At 38.3% G+C, this 24,034-nt stretch overlaps 1 protein-coding gene across 3 annotated transcripts in view; it reads right to left on the reverse strand.

The window, feature by feature from the left end:
• Positions 1–24,034, reverse strand: part of ctnnd2a (catenin (cadherin-associated protein), delta 2a) — a 270,721-nt gene that overhangs the window by 180,123 nt on the left and 66,564 nt on the right. The gene's annotated exons all lie outside the window — the stretch shown is intronic.

Here is a 24,034-nt window from a genome sequence, read left to right on the forward strand (position 1 = left end):
CTGCGTGTGCATGTGTGTGTTGATGCATTAGCTATTTAAATTCCCGTTCTGTCAGTCATCATGATCTCCAGTCACTAAACACCCTGTATCCTCCATTTCCACACATACCTGTTTCTGTGGTAGAATCACTATGGTGATCACTCTGAGGTTTTTTTCAGCTTTTCTGACAGCTTTGTGTTAATACTTAAACACTGAAAGAAAGATCTATTTGCCTTCACTGGGATAGGGGCTTGTATCCATTTGTGGAACTGTAGCCTAACGTTTGTATTGTTAACTGACAAATACAGTACAATGCACACACACACACACACACACACACACACACACACACACACACACACACACACACACATATACACACACACACACACATATATGTTTCAGAGGTGTAAGTATTCTGAAGCCCATTTTAGACCCATTCCATTTTGTTAATAACTCACTCAGTTTCAGCCACCTCTATGATTTGCAAAGTAAGGTAATGCTGGAAATTTGAGCAGAGTCTATTAAACCCTCTGGGCCTGTAATTCCAATTTACGACTTTGTTTTACAGCAAGGTGCCTCTCTTCAAAGCTCTGCTCTGTTCTGCTCCCCAAAGAGACTGCTTTGTCACCTTGTTTGCCATAGATGCAACTTGTTTAAATCCTCAAGGTGCAAAAATGCAAATCCCTGTACCGAAAGTAGCATTATGCTAATTGATGATGTATTATGCCTCAATGGTAGAGTATCTTAAACACCTTCTGAGGTAACATGGTAATGTCTGAATGCTAAACCCAAAGAGAAACCTGTTAGGCAAGTTACAGTTAAATTATGCATAACCCTTAGTCACAGCTTTCTTTCATTCATATCCCTCCGTCTTAGGCACTGCTATGTTAGTGATATATAATAACACTTTGAGGATAAAACTGTTCAAACACCTTTTTTTTAATCTTAATTTATTTAATCTGTTTTTTATTTTTTTCATCCAATCAATACTGTTCTTCTCATGTTTTCTGTTTTATTTATTTCATTTGTATTTCATGTGTATTTTTTTGCCTTGTGTAAACTGCTATGGTGTTCTTTATTATGTCTTTTATTCATCCTTCTGTAAAACACTTTGGTCCATTGTGGTTGTTTTGAAGCACTTTACAAATAAAGCTAGTATGGTATGGCATCAGAAAGTTTCCCATTACTGAATTGGCCAAAGGACAGTTTGCGTTTACCAGATGACAGAGCTCGGCTGACTTGTCTAAGTACATGCCATTATATATTCTTATTAGCTAGAGCTACAAGGCAGCAAAAAGCATACTTACAGCTTATTACAAAAACATTTAGGAGTTTGTGCTCAACTAAAATTATGAACAGAATGCCTTTCTTTTATACGGTCAGTAAACGCAGCAATGACAAAGCTCTTGGCAATCAGAAATTGTCAATTAAAAGGAGAGCTGGCTGCACTCATGCAAAAGTTTGGGCAACTCTAATCAAAACTTTCAATTGGTATGCAGGTATAAGATCAACTAAATTTATAGTTGGGAAAGCCTCTTCAAAGGAACTCCTTAACCTTCTACGTGTTTGTATAATTAAAAGATGTAAGCTATCAGAAATGATGGAGGTGAAGATGAGCTTTGGAGTTCTACACCTCGATAAAGTCTCGATAAAGTTAAAATAGAACTTTTTGGCCTTAATGAGCAAAGGTGTGTTTTCAGAAAAAAAAACGTATGTTGGAAGTAACACCTTTCGAACCATTAAGCACGGGGGTGTTTGAGGGTTGTGTTGCACTCAGTGACACAGGGAATATTTAACTTGTAATTAAATATTAACAAATTCTGACAGCAAACATCACAGTGGCTGTAAAAAGTTAAAGAGTGTGTCCCTATTCCAAACCAGTCCTTACACCTTGACATGTGTTAGTCCAAGTGGAGTGGTGGTGAAGGATTTGTTAATTAATCCTTGGAGAAAAAATATAACAAACATGTGTCTTTCTTTCATATATATCAAATTATATAGTAGGGAATATATATTATTTACAAGCTTCTCTTTACCATCTGTATTTGCTGGAAACATTAAAACTGGCCAACTGGCTCTATGACTACATTTGCTAATTACTATGGATGCAGGGAAAGGATAACTGTTTTGATCCACTGGTAAAGCATTTGTATTTATAGTTATTTGTAGCAATTGCAACAAAACTTAACTCTGAAGCCTGATTCTTGATCACCACATTGTGTTGTATGACATGCCTAATTGTAGCCTCATCACCATTCATACCGCTGCTTGAGTGCTAGCTGGACTGGAACCAGAATTACTGTGTGTAGGCAGAAGGTCTGCAATCCAGACTGAAATTGAACAGAAATAGTATGTTTTCTACAGTAGGATAATGACCCTAAACACAGCTTGAAAAAAGCCATGGCCCTCACAGTCTTCCTAACTTTAGTATTGCAGAAAAAATTACATAAGACAACAAGCTGAGATTGTGGAATGAGATGATCAATACAGGTTGGCGATGTCACCACTGTTATAACAAGGCTTAAGTGTTTAGCAACTTAAAACGAGATGGTCCCTGTAATGTTTTTTAAGAATACATGTTGTATATACTCACTCCTCCTCCCCAAAAAAACATTTAATGATCCAAATCCATAATATAACAGCTGAGTAAACTGGGCATTTTTCTGCAACAAAAGGAACCCTGCTCTGCTCACAACGTGTAAATGTAACTAGAAAGAAAAAGAAAAGTAGAAAGAAAAATAGAAGAAGGCTAAGTCTTCTAAAAGTAGAATGAATTACAGTAAGTTGTGTTCTAAAACACAACAACTAAAAGGGTTTTAAAAGATTTTGTACATGGTCATTCTCTTTAAAGTGATCCGAATTAATCTGAAGACAAAGATTGGTTGTTTTTCATTATTACAACTTTCCTTAAGTTTTGTGTCTGCTGGAGAAAATGTATCCTCTTTAACAAGCTTTAAAATGTTTCTCGAAATAAAGCTAGTTGGGAATCACTGAATAACAAAATTTCAGAAGCTTAATTTATATGATGAACATTCAAACTTCATCATCTGATTTCTCTTGCTTAAGTCCAAAGAAACATACTAAACATTTTCTTTTGTATGATGGACATTACCTTGATATACTCCTGGACCCCAGCTCACCAGATCCAAAAATGATCAGATGCTATGTTTTGGTTCTCCTTATGCTTTCTCTGAATATGCCTGTCAAAATGCAAAAGATGTAAAATGACACTATACTGTGTAAGCTTTGTGCATGTGAGCCATCGCATCCCCCTCAAGAACAAAGAGGCGACACAAATCAGCAGCTGCAGTCAGCCACAAAGGTCTCTATGGTAACAGTACAGACCCCTCCACACCTTCGACATTATAAATTAGGCCCTGGCTCCTCCTACATGCAGCTCCTGCCCTTTCGCATACCTGAACTACTCTCAGAGAAATGTCTGCACCTTCATTTAGTCGCCCACAGAAAGCAGACGGTGGAAGGGGTGGGCGATAGTCATAAGTGTATTTACAGAAGACTAAAGCATATATACTGTGTATAAATATAGTTTTTAGTGCAGATGCAGATGTTCATCACCAACATCCAGTAAACAGCAGAAGCTTCCTTTTTTATAATAATACTGTGTACTGTGTATGACCTGAATATACTTTGTTTGCAAGTGTTTTATCAAACTTAACTGGATGAAGAGTTTCAGCAACTACACAAACTGTGTGCATCAAATAAGTTCCTCTCAAGGAACTGCAGGGTCACAGAAAAATATCTTTTCTGGAACTGTTTTTGAGGGGTTTTTTTTCCCCAGTGGACAGGTCTGACAGTGTTTTGCAGTGCCCCCTGGGTGCCAAAGTCAAGATCAGATAGAGGAAACAATTTAGCACCACCTGGAGGTAAACACCCAGTTTTCAAGTTTCTTTTTGAGCAACATTTACTTGGCTTTACTTCTTACTTCATTTAATTTGTATTTATTTACAACATAATTACTTCAGATTGACTCCTGCATACTAACACACTAATGGAGAGATAGAAACAGACCAGTATAAACACGTTGGCATCCAGTCTCACTAACCCAGGATTAATTTCTCAAATTTGTTGTTGTTTTTGTGGACTTATTGGACATACAAATTCATGTACACACAGATATGCGCTGTGTGTACATGTATGCATATGTTCATATAAAATCCAAGACATGAAACTCTTATACATCGAGAGACAATGTGCAGATGTGTCCCTGACCTCTCTGCGGGGAAGGGTGAGAGAAAAGAACATCCCCCACAGGGGTGTAGACACTGTCACATTATCAAATAGCAGCTCTACGTGCAAGCTTTTTCAAAAACTAAAAATACTAAAAAACTACAGAGAGGAGAAGAAAAACAGCTAATAAGAAGACCCAACTTTAGCACTTAACAGCTTTGCTGCGTGAATTCAGAAGATCTTCTGCATAAGTGACAAGGACAGAACAATTTGCCTAGAGATAAGACCCAATCATTATAAGTGGCCTGTGGCCAGATATTAACTGTGCTGTTTTTGGATAGGAGACAAAAGGCAATTAAATAGAACTATGACCTTCTACTTGAGCAGTAACTTTCCATCTCTCTCTTGTTCTTTTACTCCTCTTCCTCAATCAGCAAAGAGGTATGGAAAATCTCAGATGAACTGAGTGGGATGAAGGAAAGAGAAGGAGTGAAGAGGAGTTTGTAAAAGGTCACTCTCCTCTTTTCTGTCACTCCCATACACATTAAAATTCTCCACACAGTCAAAATCAGGCTTGTTACTCCTCTATAAACCAAACCTAGGCTACATAAACTTGAGGCTCACGCAGCCTACATTTGGTTCAGTTTTAGCTGAGATTCATTTCTGCCTCACTCCTTCCTCTGCTTGTCTTGTCTATCACTTTAATGAGTGCGCGTGTGCAAGTCAGGAGAAGGGACGCAAAGAGGAAGCAAGGACTGGAGGAGAGGGAAGAGAGAAAGGAGAGAGTAAGGAATAAAGACAGATCTCTGCTGATCAGCTCTAAGGGATGAGAGCCACGGGAGAGATACCTGATCCACTCCTGCTAATGTACATGTGTCCGCAAGGAGAAGAAAAGTGAAGGCAGGAAAACAGATTACTGGAAAGGGCCTGCTCACGTTAATGACCCTTCCTCAAAAATTTGCTTATTGGATTTTGTCTTTACAAAAGTATTTATTCTTACCTGGCATGGGGGCGTACTGTGTGTGTGTGTGTCTGAGTGTGTGTGTGTCTGTCTGTGTTTGAGTGAGAACAACTGCTTGTGTAAATAAAAAGGATTAGCTGTAAAAAAAGAAAGAAAGAAAAAGCCCAAATCCTCAATTTCAAATATCAGTACATTGTGTTTATGCCTTTCTAAGTAAGTAACCAGCTAACATTACTACTTATAGCAAAATAACAAAATCTTAGTGGTTACATTTTTGTAAAAAGTTCCTTTTAGGGACAGAAAATTGGTGTAAGTACAAAACCACATAAATAACTATGTAAATAAATACTTATAATGGGCAATGATAATAATGGTAAATGGCCTGTATTTGTATAGCTTGTCCCGCCTAGGGACCCCAAAGCGCTTTACACACCCAGTCATCCACCCATTCACACACTGGTGGAGGCAAGCTACAGTTGTAGCCACAACAGAAGCGAGGCTGCCATATCACACCATTGGCCCTTCTGGCCAACACCAGTAGGTGGTAGGTGAAGTGTCTTGCCCAAGGACACAACGACCGAGACTGTCCGAGCCAGGGCTCGAACCGGCAACATTCCGATGATAAGGCGAACTCCCAACTCTTGAGCCACGATCGCCCCTTAATAAATAATAGCTGTGAAATGTAAAATTATCCATAAACAATAATTTCACAGTTTACTACTTTTATTATCTTATTTTTCAATGGAATGTATATAATAAAGAATATTTATTATATAAAGATAACAGCAGTGTTAGGAATATATGGAAAAACACAGACATCGTGGGGTCTGTGTTGGTGTGTGTGTATCTCAGTGTTGGTGAGTACATGGCCCTAGGGGTAAACACAGGTGAAAACTCGGCAAAAAAAAAAAAAAGAAATCACACAGCTCAGCCTGGCTTCATTCTGCATCGACTTTACTCATTAACACCTATTCTTTTTCCATAACACATGATTCATCTTTGTTGTACACTGGGGACGCTACATTCTTCCTAACACATTGATGACTGGCCTTTTCGGTATCAGCCTGCTTCAAACTAAATTTAATTCACATTAGCAGCAATACCTCAGGGGTGCTCTGTGATTATGTGATTATGGGTATAACAGTAATGCACTAGACAGCACACAAGTACCGATAACACTAAGCAGTTCCCTAAAAGACAAATAGGCACAATTAAAGGAGGTATCCCTACTGCAGCAGCAGCAACAACAACAATAATGATAATGATGATAAAAATAATAATAATAGTAGTAGTAGTAACAAATCAAATAGCTGAATGCTATTACAAAAAAAGAAAACCCATCTTTATACTTTTTTGACATTTCCAAAGATCTGATTATCAAGTTAAGATCCAATAATCTGAAAACAGCATGAACGAAAGACCTGAAATCTCTTCGTACTAAAATTACAAAACTACAGATTATAAAGTAAAGGTGTTAGCTGATAAATACATGCAAATCCTGCAAACATATAATTTTGCGAAATTTGTAAAAAAAAATAAATAAATTTGTTAGAATCAACAAAATGCATGCCACGAATGAATATGTAACAAATATTACCCACACTGGTAAGGTAATTAGTGTGAGGTAATCTTTGCATCTGAATAATCTTTCTAGTTTTGTCCTGTGCATTTGATTTCAAGTAACACCCCATTCCAACAGGACATCACAACTTGTGCAAATACAAGCGTTTCTCCAAAACTAAATTGCCATCTTGTTTCTCCAATGTTCATAGCTGAGCTCACTCGAAAAGAGGCATAATGTCCCAAAAGGACAGGGTGACGAAAGCCTCAATGACAGTAAGTACCGAAGTTGCTTCACTGGAAACAGGGCAGATCTTACTTTTTGGCTAGAGCAAGATTACCCCATGTAAGCAAGTAAAAATGAGTAACACCAGTATCTAATATAACAACAGTAATGAGTGATTTAAAGACATGAAGTGCAGTATTCTTTTTAAAACATTTTCAAATTCTTTACACTTCACAAACACAGTACAAGTACTTCTGTTGTTAGTGCAGTGAGTTTGGGGTTTGTCTGCTGATATTCTTTGAATTTCCTGTTTTCTAGTTTGGGTTTACAGTCAGCAGTGTCTGGAAATACTGAACTGTCCCTGGTGTGGACAGATTTGGAGCCAATTATTACCATCTGAATTTTATGACTCATTATCATAGCAGTGTTTTCCTAAGGAGGCAGCAGACAGCAACTTTTGGCAAAAAATCCTTTCAGCCTCTAACTATCTATAAGTAGCTTATCACACTGCCAAATGCTTTCTCTATTTTGTCTGCTTTTCTACATCTGTTTACTTAAATGTGTTAGTTGATGCAACATGACATCAATATGTAGAGTAATTATAGTTTGAGTTATCAGTGTGGTATTCATTCACAAAGAACAATGTGACCTTTGCAAAGTGTCACAGAAAACTTCATTACCACCTCACAGCACATTCTTACTTTCTGATATTTTTAGTTCTCAAACTTTCATTGCGAGCCTTGCAAATCTCAGTTGTGTGGTAAAAATGAGCACAATAATGAAATATCTCCAGCCTAGGCAGAGAGAAAATCAGGAAAACTGCTTGAAAGACACTCAAACAAAAAAAGCTGCATTACTAGGGAACGGAAAATATGCCATCCATGAGGCGAGCACCTGGTGAAAAACAGTGAAAATATGATGCAAATCTTCCTCAGAGTACTGATATAGTAAACCACTGGTGATGACCAGAGGAGAGATCTATAGGTGTTTGGATTTAGAATTCAAATGTTAAAAAAACTGCACACACCTGAGACGTATGACTGCCAACAGCTGGCCCATAACAGTTTTATATGGATTATAAATATTCAGCACACAAACACACCAACACCCTGACAGATCTCTCTCTCGTTAAATTATTTAAGGGCTCAGTGGGTAAAATGAAATCATCTCTCTCTAAGTCTCCAGTTTTGCTCTCTTGCTTACTGCTACTCTGTTGCACTCTCTCTTATCTGTTCCAGTACGTCTGTCTCTTTTCATTGTATATGCAAACAAGTGCATAGGGTTGTGATATGTGTGCATCAACCCTAAAGAACTTGGATAGCACATCCTGTGCAGACAGACACACACAAAAATTCAACAAAGCACTGTTCATCTCCATTTTCTTACTTTAACAAAAAAGTTCAAACTGAGGTTTAACTTTTATTTTTTATTTTATTGTACTTTTTATTGTGTTTTTCTTTAAAATCAGTTTTCATTGCCAGTTCTTAAAACCCAACTCAGTTAGCTGCGCGTACGCATGTGGGGATGGTAACGTCACGTATGTGTAAGTTTTGGTCTGCTGGCTCAAAGTTAGAAGACAGCACGAGTGGATTCATGCTCGGTGAGTATGGGTTTGGCTACAGACAAAATGTCACTTGGAAAATGTCACTGCCTAAATGCCATTGGAGTGTGTGTGAGTGAGTGCATGTGTTCATAAAGAGCGTGAGAGAGAGAGGGTGTGTGGGTGGGTGCAAACTCACATATACTTACGGCACACCCAGTAAACAGGTGTCTACAAACCCAGGGGTTCCTCATTTGGGAGCATAATATTGTTTCCTAAATGCACTGATGATTCACCGCTAGCATGTTGTCAGAAAAAACAAAAAACAAAATCTGGATTCATCATATTCTTATGCTCATATACTGCACACTTTCAAAGAGAAGCTAAATAAGAGCACAGCAATGCTTTGTTGTCCCTCACCATTTTGATATACGATTACTGATATATATTATAGCATATGTTCTTTGAGACTTTGAGTTAATGTGCAAGCTTAATGTGGGCAAAAATGTAAAATGGTTGTATACTATTATATTCCAAAGACAAAATGTATTCACTCATCTATGGTTAGTGGCAGCCTAAAGATTAGAAAAATGGCTTTTGACCAGAAGGCAGCAAATCTGAATTTTACAGACCAGCTGGGGAATTCTGGGCATGTAAAATAAATGTGTAAACACTCTCCATCTCTCAACACTTACTGGCATTGTGCCCTTGAGCAGTGCGCTCTCCCTCTTTTGGCTCCAATGGAGCAGCTCATTGAAATAAAGTATAACAGTAGACTATGGCTGTACTGAGAAGCTGCCAGGTGAGACTGTGCAGATGCATGAATATGAAGCAGGGTGATTCTAAAAAAGAGCAAGCGTGCTCAGCAAAAGTCGTCCATGAACAATGGATTAAAAAAAACACGGTTATTCACCCAGCACAAGTCTTTCCTGCCTTCTCTGTCAGCTCTTTCCCCTTGTGTCCTCTATCTCCATCGCATGATGTGACAGGGGACTCGAGGAAGGCCCCAAAGGTCATTCATCCACTGGCAATCACAAACACTTGTTTTGATAGATTAGCTAGTGCAAACCTTTGCATGCTCACTCAGACCTATGTAGACAAATACCCACATACACACAGAGCTGTTGAACCAACAATACATGCATTCACTCAGGGAAGCTTTTTAAAACGAGGTCTAAAGGAGTCAAAATTCAGCTAAAATGATAAAAAAAAAAATATATACATTCCAGGTCCAAGTAAGCAAGAATTATAGAAATGTTTGCTGACAGGCAATGTTGCAGACAAAAGTGCATCTGCAGCCTATAAACTAAAGGCTTCTCTCTTGCAGGAAAAAAAACCCCACCCAGCAGCTGACAAGTAATGGATATAGAGAGATGAAAAAGAGAAAGGTGAACTTTAGCCAATGACAAACCTATTAGCATAAAAAGATAACACTGCATATACATTATTTTTACACAGAACTATTAAATTGGTTTGTGCAAGGAGCAAGCAGCAAGCAAACTTTTCAGCTGAGAAGCCAGCATGAAAGTAACAAAAGTGCAGTTCCTATAGTACGTGTTTATTATTACATTTTATTATGGTTTGAAGATTGTATTAATAGGACCAGGGTCTCTTTTAGTGGTAGGTGTGTCTGCAACGCTTCACTTCAGCTAGTTCAAAGTGACGGCAGTAGAACCCTCTGGTTCCTTTTGGAGCATTTCTCATGCATTAATATGACAAAGAGTGTGGCTTATTGCGTGGTTACCTGTACTAAAAGCCCATCCAAGAAATCTGTGGTCCAGATTTGGTTAGTGAAACAATTTATTTTATTCTTCTTCTTGGAATTTGGTCTGTGGTCGTAACTAGTTAACCACACTCTCCTGATAATTTAGCACTCTTATCTTTCTTTTGTATACAACCATTTCTGTATACATGTTTAGGAAGCACACACACACAACAAATCTAATGTAGGAACACTTGTATGTTTCACTTACAATTGCTGTTTATTTTTGTATTCACATTCACTTTGGTTATGTTAAGTGTAAAAACTACTTGGTAATGGTTGTAAAAAACAAACAGTGCTATACCTTTCACAATTCTCTAGGCTTTCTGGGAGGCTTGTTCTACAACATCTTCACGGGGCAGTTTATATTCAATGATGCAATGATACCATGAAATGTAGTAAGACCGTGCAGAAACAACCTAGGCCATTTTCTGAAGGAGGGCATCTTAAAGGAAAACATGTCACTTGATACTGAATAGTGGACAGGGGACTTCAATACTATGTGTATATTTATGTACTAGGGTACAGGGGACTTCAATACTATGTGTATATTTATGTACTAGGGGTTCCCCACTCTGGCAGTCTGCTAAAGACAGTATTCATTTATCAAAAACGACACAAGCATTTGATCAGTAAATGTATGAGCAGGTATATGTGAGTGTTTGTTACACTGTACGTGCACGACAGATATGAAAGTTGTGAAGCCTAAACTGGCGAGACAAGCTTGACAGGCTCTTTGGCACTCCTTTCTATAATGGATAAATGGGCTAAAAAAGCTTCTCTGCCAGTTACTTCACTGACAGTGAATCACATAATGTAACATGTAAACAGAAATTCAACTTGATGATGGCAAATGGGTACACAACTTCATATTTACTGTTTCTCTTGCCCACCTTGTCTATATATCTCTTCAGACATACACTCCTTTCCATTAATCTGACAGCGCCTGAAAGTGCTTGTTCATTTATGAAGCTGCTTACTTTTCCATAAAAGTCCAGACAGCAATGTTATTACTGTATATTGGGTCTTGTAACATTTAAAAAGCATTATCAATATGATACAAGTCTGGATGCATGCAGTCGCGGTAACAGATACAGACACGTAAAACCGAGCAATGTCTGAATTAGGTCGGCTGTAGTGCTGACTACAGTCAGCGTTGACTCTATAATTTACATCAATGTTCAATTTTGTAAAATATGGTCATTTCATTGTCCTGAATCAAGAGACTTTATTTATCCTGAGGTTGGCTTTGACCCTCGTTGCCTCTACCATGATGAAGTCAAGAGGACATCTCATCTGATCATGGTTTAGTTTGTTGATTTGCAACACTGCTCTAAAATAAATGCTAAAGGTGATGAAAGATTATAATTTATTAGAACATTTTTAATATGGATTAGACCACTGTGTACACTATTAACCCTCATGTCTCCATCTATTGTCATTTCTGTTCTAATAGTGAATATGTCTCTGAATTTAATACACTATATTAATTAGCCAGAAAAATACCTTTTTTTCCCAACCTCACAGTGTTTCCCTGGCTCAGCGTCAATATCAGTAATACCATGAAATTTGGGGCTTTTATAAAAACTGAATGGGGGAATCAGATTAACTGCTTGTTTTCAGTGAATCGAAAGCTGCGATGATTCACTGCTATGAGAGGCGTTATTTTTCTGCGGGGACACAACACTGGAACAGATTGCCATTTGCTACCACGTGAGGAGGCTCTCAAAAAATCTGTAGTTGACTGCCGTAGCCCTCGCACATTTCTAAATCTAACAAATTAAATATCACGATATTTATTCTGGTTTTGAAATAAAATCAGACAAGCTCAACAGCAGGAAGTGACAGTTGTTGTTTGAAGTGAGGAGATACTCTCAGAAGATATTTAAGTAGACTTCACTAAATATATTGTTGCAAAATTTTGTTCTGTCTTTGCTGCAAAGCAACACGTCTAACTTATTTAACTGCCTGGAAACAAACTACAAAATACAGTATAATAAATGCATAAAGGCCATAAAAACAATTGTTGCTGAAGTGTATCATCCAATGTCAACTCAGACCTTCACACAGGTGAGCCTGTACAGCACATCCTGTACAGGCTCACAACGATGCACTGAAATCACCAACAAAATTGCATTCAGTCTGAGTCAAAGATAAGTGTCCAATAAACACAGTGAGTAATGAAGGCTTCAGAAAAATGGTCAACACGGTGGACAAAAGGTATGTTATCATCTCACGCAATTATTTTTCCAAAGCAGCAAAACGTCTGCTGTATGCAAAACATCAGAGGGGAAATAGAGCGAGATCTCAGAGCCGCAGAGTACTTTGCTCTGAGTTTTATTCACATCCATCCTGCAGATACAGCCAATGTGAGAAGGTGAGAGACTTTTGCTTCAAGGAGATTTACCTAGGCCAAGTTAATAAACACCTGATTTGTTTGTGTAGATGTTATAATTAATTTTAATGTAGCACCTTGTACATTTTATATATATCTTATGTGCAGCACTTTGTGATTCTGTCTAGAAAGGTGCTATATAAATAAAATGTTATTTATTTTTTTATTTATATATTTTTTCTGTTTATACTGTTCATATGTATATAGTGCTGCAGAGCTGTGCACCCCACCACATGTTTGCACTGAGTTGGAGATGCTCTGTATCTCATTGTACAACTGTATAGTGACAATGAAGGCAATCTATTCTATTCTATCTAAATCAGTACCTTGTTGATTTTATTTTTTTGCTGAATTTGGGTAATTCTTTTAATTTGTCTTTTGGATTTATCTTTTAAACAATTCATTGAATTTAGGTGAGTTTTCTTTTTTAAATACAGATTTTATTTTACTACAAAGGTTTGTACATTAGGAGGAATGCAGCACATAATGAATGTGAAAGCAGTGTTATGTTTACATGGAAGTGCTATGAAACATTTTTGTCACTGAAATCAATGAATAATTGTAACATATGATCATAATCTCAATATTGCCAGAGTTCTGCAGTCCCTCTCTCAGCCCGCTCACATAACTTTTGCTGAAATGGGTTTACCACCTAACTGGTCAATTAGACTTAAAAGCATATACACACATTCTGTGTAATGAAGAGAAAAAATAAACCCCAGGTAATTTAAAAAAAAAAAAAAAAAAGAGGGACGTGAGAAACATTATTAGGGAGCTAAGTATTTTTCGTACACGTATTATTTATTCAAATACGATCTGAAGTCCTTTTCTTTTTTTTCCATAATTTCGTATTGGCAGGCTGAAAGGCCCTGCAGGGGTTAAAGTACTTACAGAGCACCCAAACATTGATCACGATAATAACAGTGAGAGATCAGAGGATTTCTCTTTAAATGTGGCTGTAAGCAGGGATACAAGTTAATGTTTAAACATGTCTTCTAGTTCAGAAAATAAGTGTTCTCTCATCTTTACACAGTGATGTGGATAGGGCCCTTTTCAGAGGCAGAGGTGAGCTAAACCAAATTAACCTGTATGACTGTACACTTCTCTTCACTCTGAATGCTGTATCATTTTCCCCAAGCTATTTTCTTTGGAATATTTCTGTAAATTTTTCCCCCCATCTTCTCATCTGTTAACACAAACACTTTGATCCAAGTGGAGACACTTCACACAAAAATGACATCTGAGATTTACACTGGAGTAAGATTTAATTAACATGAACTGGAGAAGACCTGTAAAGAAATGTTTTCTATATGCAGACGTTTACACAAAGACAAACTAAGTATGGGTCATTCGAACAGCGTTTTCACCATGACCCTTTCAGAATCAACCACTTCATTACCCAACACAGCTCTGTCATAAAAGAAATGTGGACACCTTTAAATGTAATGTACTCCACAACCATTAATCAGATTTAGCTTTGTAAAAGTGAACGTACCTAATAGATTAGATGGCTAGTGTATATGTATAAATATGTACACTAAATAAACAAACACACACAAGTCACACTTCCCTGTATATTACATTTGTTGACTAGATCTTTGGCCTTTAAGCGAACTGTCTCATTTGTGGGTTGTGCACACAAACAGAGATGTAATCTCTAAAGACAAACAGTGAGCTGGCGACTCTACCACTAATTGGCAACAGAGAGGCTGTCACTGAGTGGAAGACGAACACTGCAGCCGTGTCGTCTCATTAGAAAGAGAGATGGGGAGAGAAAAATGGAAGAGAGAGTAAAACAACAAGATAGCCAGTGAATGTGGGGGGAAAGGGTGGGGTGGAAGGTTGACTTCAGCTAAATGATAGCTGCATGCAAATTAAAGACACACAAACAATAACCAGTGGCAAAATGCATTCACCCGTAGGCATTGAGACAGTGTATATAAATATAGTATAGTATAGAAAACCAGTACTCGAATATGTGCTTTTGTTATTTGTTCTGCTTTTATTCCAAATCAGCTCAGCAACATATTAATATTTTATTTTTCCCTACTTTGTTTTAGATGCCTTGGATATCTTGCCACCTAACAACCATAAAAACTTAACCAAACAGAAACACTAAAACAAAGCACTCGTAAATGTGATTGCTGCTTTTTTCAAAGCAGTGAATATAAAAATTTAAACTTGGGGAAAGGGACTGATTAGGACCTAAATTTTAGTGTAGGATTGCTGTTGATATTTTGTTTTAATCGAACCCCACAAATGTACCTGAAACAGGGAAATCACAATCACCGCAAGCTAAAAATGTAAAACTGTATCAATGTAAAAGCTGCTGCCACACGAAATGCCAAAAGGATAACATAAACTACTGTCCCAGTGAAGTTCATCTTAACAATACCAATCTTATTGCAGAGGTATTACTAAGGTCACTGAAGTGAAGCAACAGTCCAAAGACAAGATTCAGACTAACTAGTTCAGAATATATGCATTGTTTAAACTTGAAAGGTGAAATTAGCCGCTTTGAAAATGCATGGTGTTGAGCCAGCCATGACAGAGGGGAAGAGAAAACAGAGAGTATAATGAAGATGAAAAAAGAATGTAAGACCTGCAGTTAAGCTTCTAAGTAATATCTCCCCCCTTTCGAGATCAAAAATCACTCCTTTGGGATGCATTTAAAGCATCAATGCCCCAATGTTTCCAAATTGGTCAACACAGGCGACAAACCGGTCCCACAAAGTTTAAAAGAATGAAAAAATACATGGTGGGTGACTTTGGGTGACATTTGGGTGACTGCAAGTCAAGAAGACAACCTTCTCATTAGGGATACTGCAGGGCCATGTACTGAGTCAGAGTGGTGCACAAGTTTAATTTCTTATTTTCAGACTGCCAATCTGTAGTTCCATCAGTTGGTAAAATTGAATTAACCATTGATTTTCTTTTTCTTTAAGCTGATGATATTTGCTTATTCTGGCTGCATACATATTCTACAGAATCCTGTACGCCACAAAATAGGTCACGCAAAACTTATTCTTAACCCTTTCTCCCAACTTTCTCTGGTCTTTCCAACTTCTAACTAAGTCCTTATGTAACATGTTTCTTTCTTGGATGCAAATTTGAATGTGTACTAATGTGCAAATCTGTAAATATTTTTATGTGCACTTTAGTCTCGGGAGATCAGTTGAGATAACATAATTTGGCAGGTTTAAGAAATGACATATTTTAATTAACTTTGCATTACAAATCTGAGTGATCAGTGCCAGATCCAGTGCCTATATCTAACAGATTATGTTTGTGTGCGTGTGTGTGTGTGTGTGTGTGTGCGTGCGTGTGCGTAGAGAGAGAGAGAGATGGAGAGAGAGAGAGAGAGAGAGAGAGAGAGAGAGAGAGATGGAGAGAGAGAGAGAGAGGGTGGGAGAGAGAGGGTTGTTAACTGTCAAATTTTTTCTCCTCATGGCAATGCATCATTAGGTAGAAACATGGCTCCCGGCCCCCCTCTGAGCAAAATGAAGCCTTGGAAGGACTGATGGGAGGAGGAAAGGAAAACAACAGGGGGAGAATGACTCAAAAAAGTATAAAAGAGGGAAAGAAAACTGCAGTGGATGACTGCAGGGGGGGTTGTGTACACAGATGAGCTGAAAAAAAATGGCAGCACAAAGGAGAGTGATACAGACTAAAAGCCGTAATGAGACAGCGAGAGGGCAAAGGAATGTAATTCATTTTAGATTTAAACCTCTTATTGTTTAATAATGTAACTTGTCAGTTTTCCAAGTTCTGCTTTATGAAAACAAAACCAGTTTTCCAAACTGCGGCACAAAGTAAACAGACAAAAAAGACGACTCTCTGTGTGTTTATGTCTCAGCACATTCTAACTCACAGTGTCTCCCTAATAAGCCTTGATCTACGTCTGACTATGATCTATTCTTTATAAAATATCTGTCCAGATTTTTTCATCAACGCTTTGTTCTTGATGTCACATCAGTCACAAGACCAAACTCCAAATCTCCGCACGTGTGTGCATGCAATATACACACAGCAGTCACAATTATCAGGTTAATTGTCTTCCTTAAAATTATTTTTTATTAGTCAGAGACAAAAAACTAATATTAACTTCTAACCAGAATATTTTACAAAGCAAAAGTGTGTTTTGTCTTTCTCATGGGAGCATGTGCAGAATTACTGGCACATTAATTAAAAAGAGCATTTCCTCAGACTTACTTGTTTATACTTCATGTTTAGAGCAAGTGTAACAAAGTGTACAGCTGAAGCAGCAACCATCAAATGTTGTTTTATATGGAATTACAACCACGACTTCCTGTACTAATGTTTGAAGGAGGCATCTTTCAGAAACCGGCAGTAGATTTGGGATCTGATTTTCAGTACATTTTTAACCTGAATAGGTTTGACTTGCTCATCCTTAATGTTACCACTCAGTACCCCTCCTTCACCTTGCTGGCTTGAAGTGGTGCCCAGTGTCCATTAGTAAGTTGGCTATGAACACATCCTTCTAGACCATAAAGAGTCCCTCTCTTTTCATATATCCATAAAAAGTATGGAAAAAAAATACGTTTTCAGGGGCAGCTCTTGGCCCAATCCTGACACTTGGATTTGTTCACAGCAGCTAAGGTTTCAGCCTCCTTTACTTTGGCAACGTCTGAGCACTTCACTTCTTGTACTGCATTACACTCCAGGTGTCAAACACACAGCACCAGAAAATGATTCAATAAAATAAGTATTTAAGCTGAAATGGCTTGAGCTGGAAAATCTGCATAGAGATAATGATGAGGTCAATAACTGAGCAGGCAGTGGAAATTATGTGTATGATTATGTGTAGTATGCGAGTGTTCTCATGGGCACATGCGTGTATTAACTTTTTTAGTTTCCATTTTAATGTGGTCACCCACTGATAAGAGTTTGAGTTTTTGTAAAAGAATGCAATGCTCTCCCAGTAATCATGGGGGGCTGATGACTCACTGCCATTTCTTTGATGCTTCTGTCTGTCTCTATTCCTCTCAGAAGAAGCAAACGGAGAGATAAGCAAGGACAGAAGAGAAACAGAGCAGAAGAGTAGCCTGCTACAAAAATGCTTTCCACCGAGCACAACAAATTACGGTGACATCAGGGGATTTGAGTGACAAAGAGGAAAGAAGATGGAGAGAAAGCTGGTGGGAGACAGTCGGGGGGGTGGAGTGGGGTGTAGGGCGGACTATAAAGAATGCTGCTTTAGATGCAGTTTGTCCCTTAGATTTGTCATCTGACACCATCCCTCTTACTCAGCACTTTTAGTGGAGAGGGACTGCTGAGTGCTTCAACCAGAGAGGTGGGGAGAACACATACGTACCCACCCACACAGACACACACATTTACAAATGCACAGGTAGCATCTTCGCAGTGCTGAACTAACTTTTCATGTTACAGTAAGCTGTTTAAAAAAAAAGACAGAGAGCTGCCTGCGTGTCGACCTATGAAACCAGACTTTTCTCTCCTGACAGTTTTCAAGGAGTAACCTATTTATTAAACACAATGAAATGAAGCCAAAAAACCAAACATTCTGTCAGGTCAGGTGGTAGCGCAGGTCACCTACTAATTGGAAGGTTGGTGGTTCGATCCCCGTCTGCTCCAGTCTGCATGCCAAATATCCTTGGGCAAGATACTAACCCCAAGTTGCTTGCCGGTGCATCCATTGGAGTGTTAGATAGAAAGACTCGCATAGAAAAAAGTGCTTGTGTGAATATGTGTGTGAAGTAAGTTGTATAAAGCACTTTGAGTGCTCAGTCAAAGCAGAAAAGCACTAATAAGAACCAGTTTAGGTCTGTTGACTGAATGTTTTTTTGGATATAGAGATGAAAAAGCATACAAACTTGCTATTCTTGGTCAGAAGATGAGTCAAGCTGGCCAAAAAAAGACATGGTTCATGTTCAGGACAAATTATCATGCAAATCATAACCATTTCTCTGCTCCTCAGTTAAATGTTAAACATTTCTCTCAGAGAAATTCATAAAACTTGGAGAGATGACAGAGGTGCATTGTGTTATTCTTACAATACATTTCATAAACAAAGGCATAAAAGTCTATACTTACAAATAAGCCTAATTAAATGTGTATAAATATCTTTTAAAATAAAATAAATCTTCTACATCCCTTTTCAAAATGAGATTCAAAGCACAGAGAACGAGTATTACAGTGTCAAACTGCATATGTTTTGTGACTGGGCGGTAGTGCTTATAAGATTATTGACCTCTGCTGTCAAAAGCCAACAGGAAAATGACAAATTCAAAACATCTTTAACAGCCATCCTCTTGTGGGAAGGTAAGCCACAAAACCACTACATACGTTTTGGTTCTTCAGCAGTCTCTTTGCAATCTAATTTGTTCAAACAGTTCAGCCTGTGAGGAGAAGAAATATAATTTCATAAATCCTTTCTAAATTAAAACATGAAGGAGTGGGTATTGACAAAAGCGAGTTAATCCTGCTGTGAATAGGGAAAGGGTGGTTTGTGGGAAATATAAATAATATTTAAAAATTAAGGCACAGCCCACTGCGAAAGCTCCTGTGCATACAATTAGACACAGAAAAAAAAAACACGCTTACAATTACATACACACGCCCAATAATTACTATAGTGGAAAGGCATATGAAATAACCATTACTGTGTATGGATATTCTTGCAGAGATAAACCCACAGACAAAATGACTTGAAAAGAGAACAATACTGCATAGTTGTAATTATAAAAATGAGTGAGTTTAGGTTTGCACCGACTTAAGAAAAATCTGACAATTCTGATGTCATCTGAAGAACGAGAAATTAAAACCACACAGAGTTAGCACCAAAACAATGAAATTAAATACAAGATTTTAAAAAAATGATGAATTCACACCCAAACACTTAGAGCCTCTTTTGCACAAAAACAAAAGGAGCTTTTACAGTGATGTGAACGAGTCCCTGCAAAGTCAGCATCCTCCGCTATCCTTACATCTCCTTTGCACTGCCTCGCCTTGTCAGAAAACGCTTCTGTTCCACCCAGCACGCCAGGGGCAGCAACTGGGAGCGAATGAGTAGATTCCAATTGCACACACAATCGTTAAAGCAATAGAGTCAATAACCCAAAAGAGAGGTTTCATGTTTGCCATGCCCACTAGCTCCACTGTGTCTGGTTTCACAGATGCACTAAATGCCCACTGGGTACATTTTCTTTCTTTCCATGCAAAACACAATGTGGCCTCTGATACTGTGTGTAGCACAAGTTCACGTGGTGAACATGCTGCACATGTTTGCAGCCCAGAGCTAAATGCCTTTGCTGCGTGTCAGATAATTCTGATCTCATTGTTGTCCATTAATTCCTGATAAAGGGCACCTTGTCAGGCACAGCCCTTACATGAAAAGGCACAGAGCTTGTGGATGGCAGATAGAGATGACGACCTGACAACCAGTGCACAGGTGCACTGAAAGCTAGATGTGTTAGGATCACCCATGATAGTTTTTTCCCCCAATTTCTCTTCTTTCCTTATTATTCTTTATAAATGTCATTTCTGTAAACACAGTATAACATCCACGAGCCAATAAATGACATTCAGGATCACTACAGCTGAAATGCAAAAATAATAACAAAACAAAAGGCAATGCAATAAATCAGTTTTATTTTGAATGGATGGTTGACTCTGGTGCACCGTGCTGGATTATTGCTTTGCAAACCTATGCAGCTGATATAGGGAATGGGTGAAGATAGTTGGAGTGAAGCTGGTGATAGGTTTATTGAAATGTCACTGTGAGTTGTGTGGAAGTACTGGCTGTATCCTGAAGAGGGCTGCAAGATGACTCAGCTTTATTGTGTGTGTGCTTGTATGTACTATATACCAATTTGGTGTAAATGTCAGACCTCGGTTAAACAGAATCTGCACATAATTCAAGTCATTCTTATAATACAAGACGAGAGGAGTGCACCTTATCATTATCAGCATTTTTAATATCAACATTAATATCAAAATCTCCATACTTTTATGCATCATACACATGCTTGCTTTGGATAAAATGACATTAAAGTGATATTTAACATAAATATTGTAATTCAACTTGTATAACTACAGTTGGCCCTTCAATATGTTTTCATGTTAAATTTAAAATTACAGTGGTGGTGGGAACCCAGATATAGCACACCTACTGAAGGCCAAAAGCTGATTAAGGGATTCACTGATGTGATTACTCACAATCACACGCTTTCTCTTTTCCTGTTATGCTCCTAATTCCATCTTAGGTGGTGTTAGGTGCCAAGAGGACCCTTTTATGGCCCCAGTTATCTAATTGAGGATGGATGGAAAGCACTTTAGCTTTTAGCATTTGGTAGCAGAGTTGAGAGAAAACAAACCCAACTGGGGATGAATCTGAATGTTAGCAAAAATGATACAACTATGCCCAGGTAAAATTCTTTCCCACTTCTTTTGTATGAATCTTGTGTTTTGTATCATCATGGTTTGAGAGACCTAATTGCTTTAGTTTCCTATTTTGACTGTAATTATTTATCCATTCACTTCAAATATGGCAAGCATGATATTATGAAACTTATCTTTTTTCTTTAATTCATACCTGGCTCTTTTACATTTCATCTACTACTCAAACAGTAATGTTTCTTAACAAATGCAGTTTTGTGTCCTTTCTTTCTACCTCATGTTCTGAGCTCCTTGCTCTGATACTTCCACTTTTCCCTTGTGACCAACCAAACTTCTTTTCATTCATTCATCGAATCCTTCGACTTGTATTACCCAATTAATTTCCTTATCTTTACTCACCAACAGTAAAAAAAAAATCCCTTTGGACTGCTATTAGTTCTCTAAACAAAAGGCTTCCACTGTTTTTGTGCGGCCAATTATAGCACAATAAAATATTCTTGGTCCAGATGTTGCTTTCCTGCGGCAGATGAGCTGGAGTCCCTGGAAAGGTTTACCCCCACAGTTTGAGTTGAAGAGTATCCATATGTAAACAATGAGGCTAAGCCTTGTAGACGGTGCAAGAAAGTGTGTGTCTAAGTGTGTCTGCCTGAATTACTGTGTGGAAGAAAGAACGAGGGAATCACCATGTGTGTATCTGCATGTTAGCCAGGGCTCTTGGGAAAGTATGCGAGCCATAAATGTTAGAGGCTTCATCAGAGTGTAACAGAGAAGAGTAGAGAAGAAGATGACATGCAACATATTCTTTTTCTTCCACATACAGATACCAGCCTCATCCCTGCTGGACACAAATGTATGCATGCAACATTTTTTCCCAACAAATCCAATAATGAGGATTGAAAGACAAAGAAATGTCAACAGTGCCTTCTGGGAGATAGTGATGTATTTCAACAGGGCATTGTGGGTAGCTGAGTGCTGTGATGCACGCTTTACAAACACACACAGAAACAAAATAAGCCCAAGCCACTAGGGTTGAAGCCCACATCTTCCAGAAATAACTTGCCATGCAGCTGACAAAATGTAGAGTGACACAGTGTGCTGTCTCCTGGCTTACCTGTGGCCAGCGTGGCCCACAGGGCAAACACTCAGCCGGTAAGTCCATCCCATCTTTCTGTCTCTGTTTCTGAGTCACACTCTGTCATTCTTCTCTTGTTTCCTTCTCCTGATTTCCTTACTCTCTTCTTTTCCCCCCATCTTCTGCGCACTGCCATCTCTCATTACATCAGACTTCACAACAAGCTTTACAGTGTCCTTCTCTAAGCCTTCTCAAAGCGTCATCCCCCTGAATATTTTACTCCATTCTGTTCTAACTCCTCTGTTATCTTTCTCGCCTAGTCTCATAAAGATTTTCCCTTTTTTCTGTTGCGGTGTCCCTCAAATTATTCCTACGACACTTGTGTCAATGCAATGATCTGATTTTATAAAATCGTTTTTACCCTGTCTGTATGTAACAATATTACATGCTTATTGATGCAAGAGGAAAACCAACAGAAACAGAGAAGTGTAGAAATACCACGGGATGAGAGACATATCCACTGGAAAAAAGACTTTATCTTATTTTAGGATAAACAATATCAATGAAAAGTTGCCAACACAGCTAAAAAATGTCCTGCACACTGCATGCATGAGTGTGTGCACATGCATGCACATGTGCATGGGTATAGTATTGATGGCTGTACTCCCTCAATGTGCCATAATTGGCTGTTTCAATGAGCAAATGCCAGTGAAAATTCTAGGTTAGAGTTAATTATCATTAACTGATCAGTGACAGGCCTCTAATTACAGCTGGTTCATCAGTGAAGTATGCCAGCTGGCTAAAAGGCAACGTTATTTTGCATGATATGCAAAATGCCAACTAAATGGGAGAAAATGCTTAGGTTGCAGTCGTACCTGTTAACCAGAACATGGATCTGAGAGTCAGCTGTGTGGTACTACAGCAGTAGTGTTGATAATTTATTTAAATTCTTAGTGGTGGGCAGCACTGATGACTAATTAACATAGCTGCCTGTCCTAACCAGGATGCAGAATTGTGGGAAGACATACTTTAACCCACCTACAGGATGTAAGACAATGTTTTCTTTCGATTTAATTTAAAATGTTGAGATGTGCATTTAAGTATAAACAAATTATAAGCAATACCAACAACCATATTGCCTTTTTTCAATGTAATGTTTCCTTTCTGGGGTCTTTAATTGTAATATTATTTGCTTGACTTACTTACTTAAAATGGAACAACTTATTGTAATATGGATTAAATGAAGATTATTAACCATCCTGCTGTTTTTCAAGGTAAGATTCTGCTCCTTTTTGTAGGTAAACACACGGGAAACTGTAAACAGGTATCACTTGAAAAAACTGTTCTACTTGCCAAGACTGAAACTAAGCTGTTCTACTCTTGGCAAGTGAGATATAAACAGGCAAAATATCCGTCCATACCAAGCAGAAAAGTATTGGCTTGGCCCAGAGCAGCAGCAGAGGGCATTGGCTATACTTTATACACCTCCACCCCCTGTAACTACTTAGTCTTCACCCTCATTGTTTCAAAGAAAATGGCATGAAGAGAATTTCTTCTTCCTCCCTAACACTCTGCCTCTCTCTCTATCAGTGCCTGCCTCACTCTTTCTTGTTCTCGTTTTGCCGCGTCTGCTTCCCTTTGTGGTTTCCATACGCAAGACTGTTCGCTCCATTACTATGCATCAGCTGATCTACAGACCAAGTTTTAAATGTTTAATGCTGAGTTGACAGACTTGGTCTCCAGCCAGCCATCAAGGAAGGCCATAGCAGCCTGGTGCGGGTTGAATGCCTCACCTTTCAGAGGCAGATTACAGATGCACACAGACCCTGATCAAGAGCTCCAAGAGGTGAGGGAATAAATCTCCCGTGACAGGGAGGTTGTCTTAGCCTTTACACCCAGTATCTCAATTGAGGTGAAGGGGTAAAGTTGTTCTAAGTCATGCCACCTGAGAGAGGAAGTGCAAAGGAGG

This window comes from Haplochromis burtoni, unplaced genomic scaffold (genome assembly GCF_018398535.1).
Source record: "Haplochromis burtoni strain Fernald_Lab_line unplaced genomic scaffold, NCSU_Asbu1 Contig_1, whole genome shotgun sequence".
In the NCBI taxonomy this organism is placed as follows: domain Eukaryota; kingdom Metazoa; phylum Chordata; class Actinopteri; order Cichliformes; family Cichlidae; genus Haplochromis; species Haplochromis burtoni.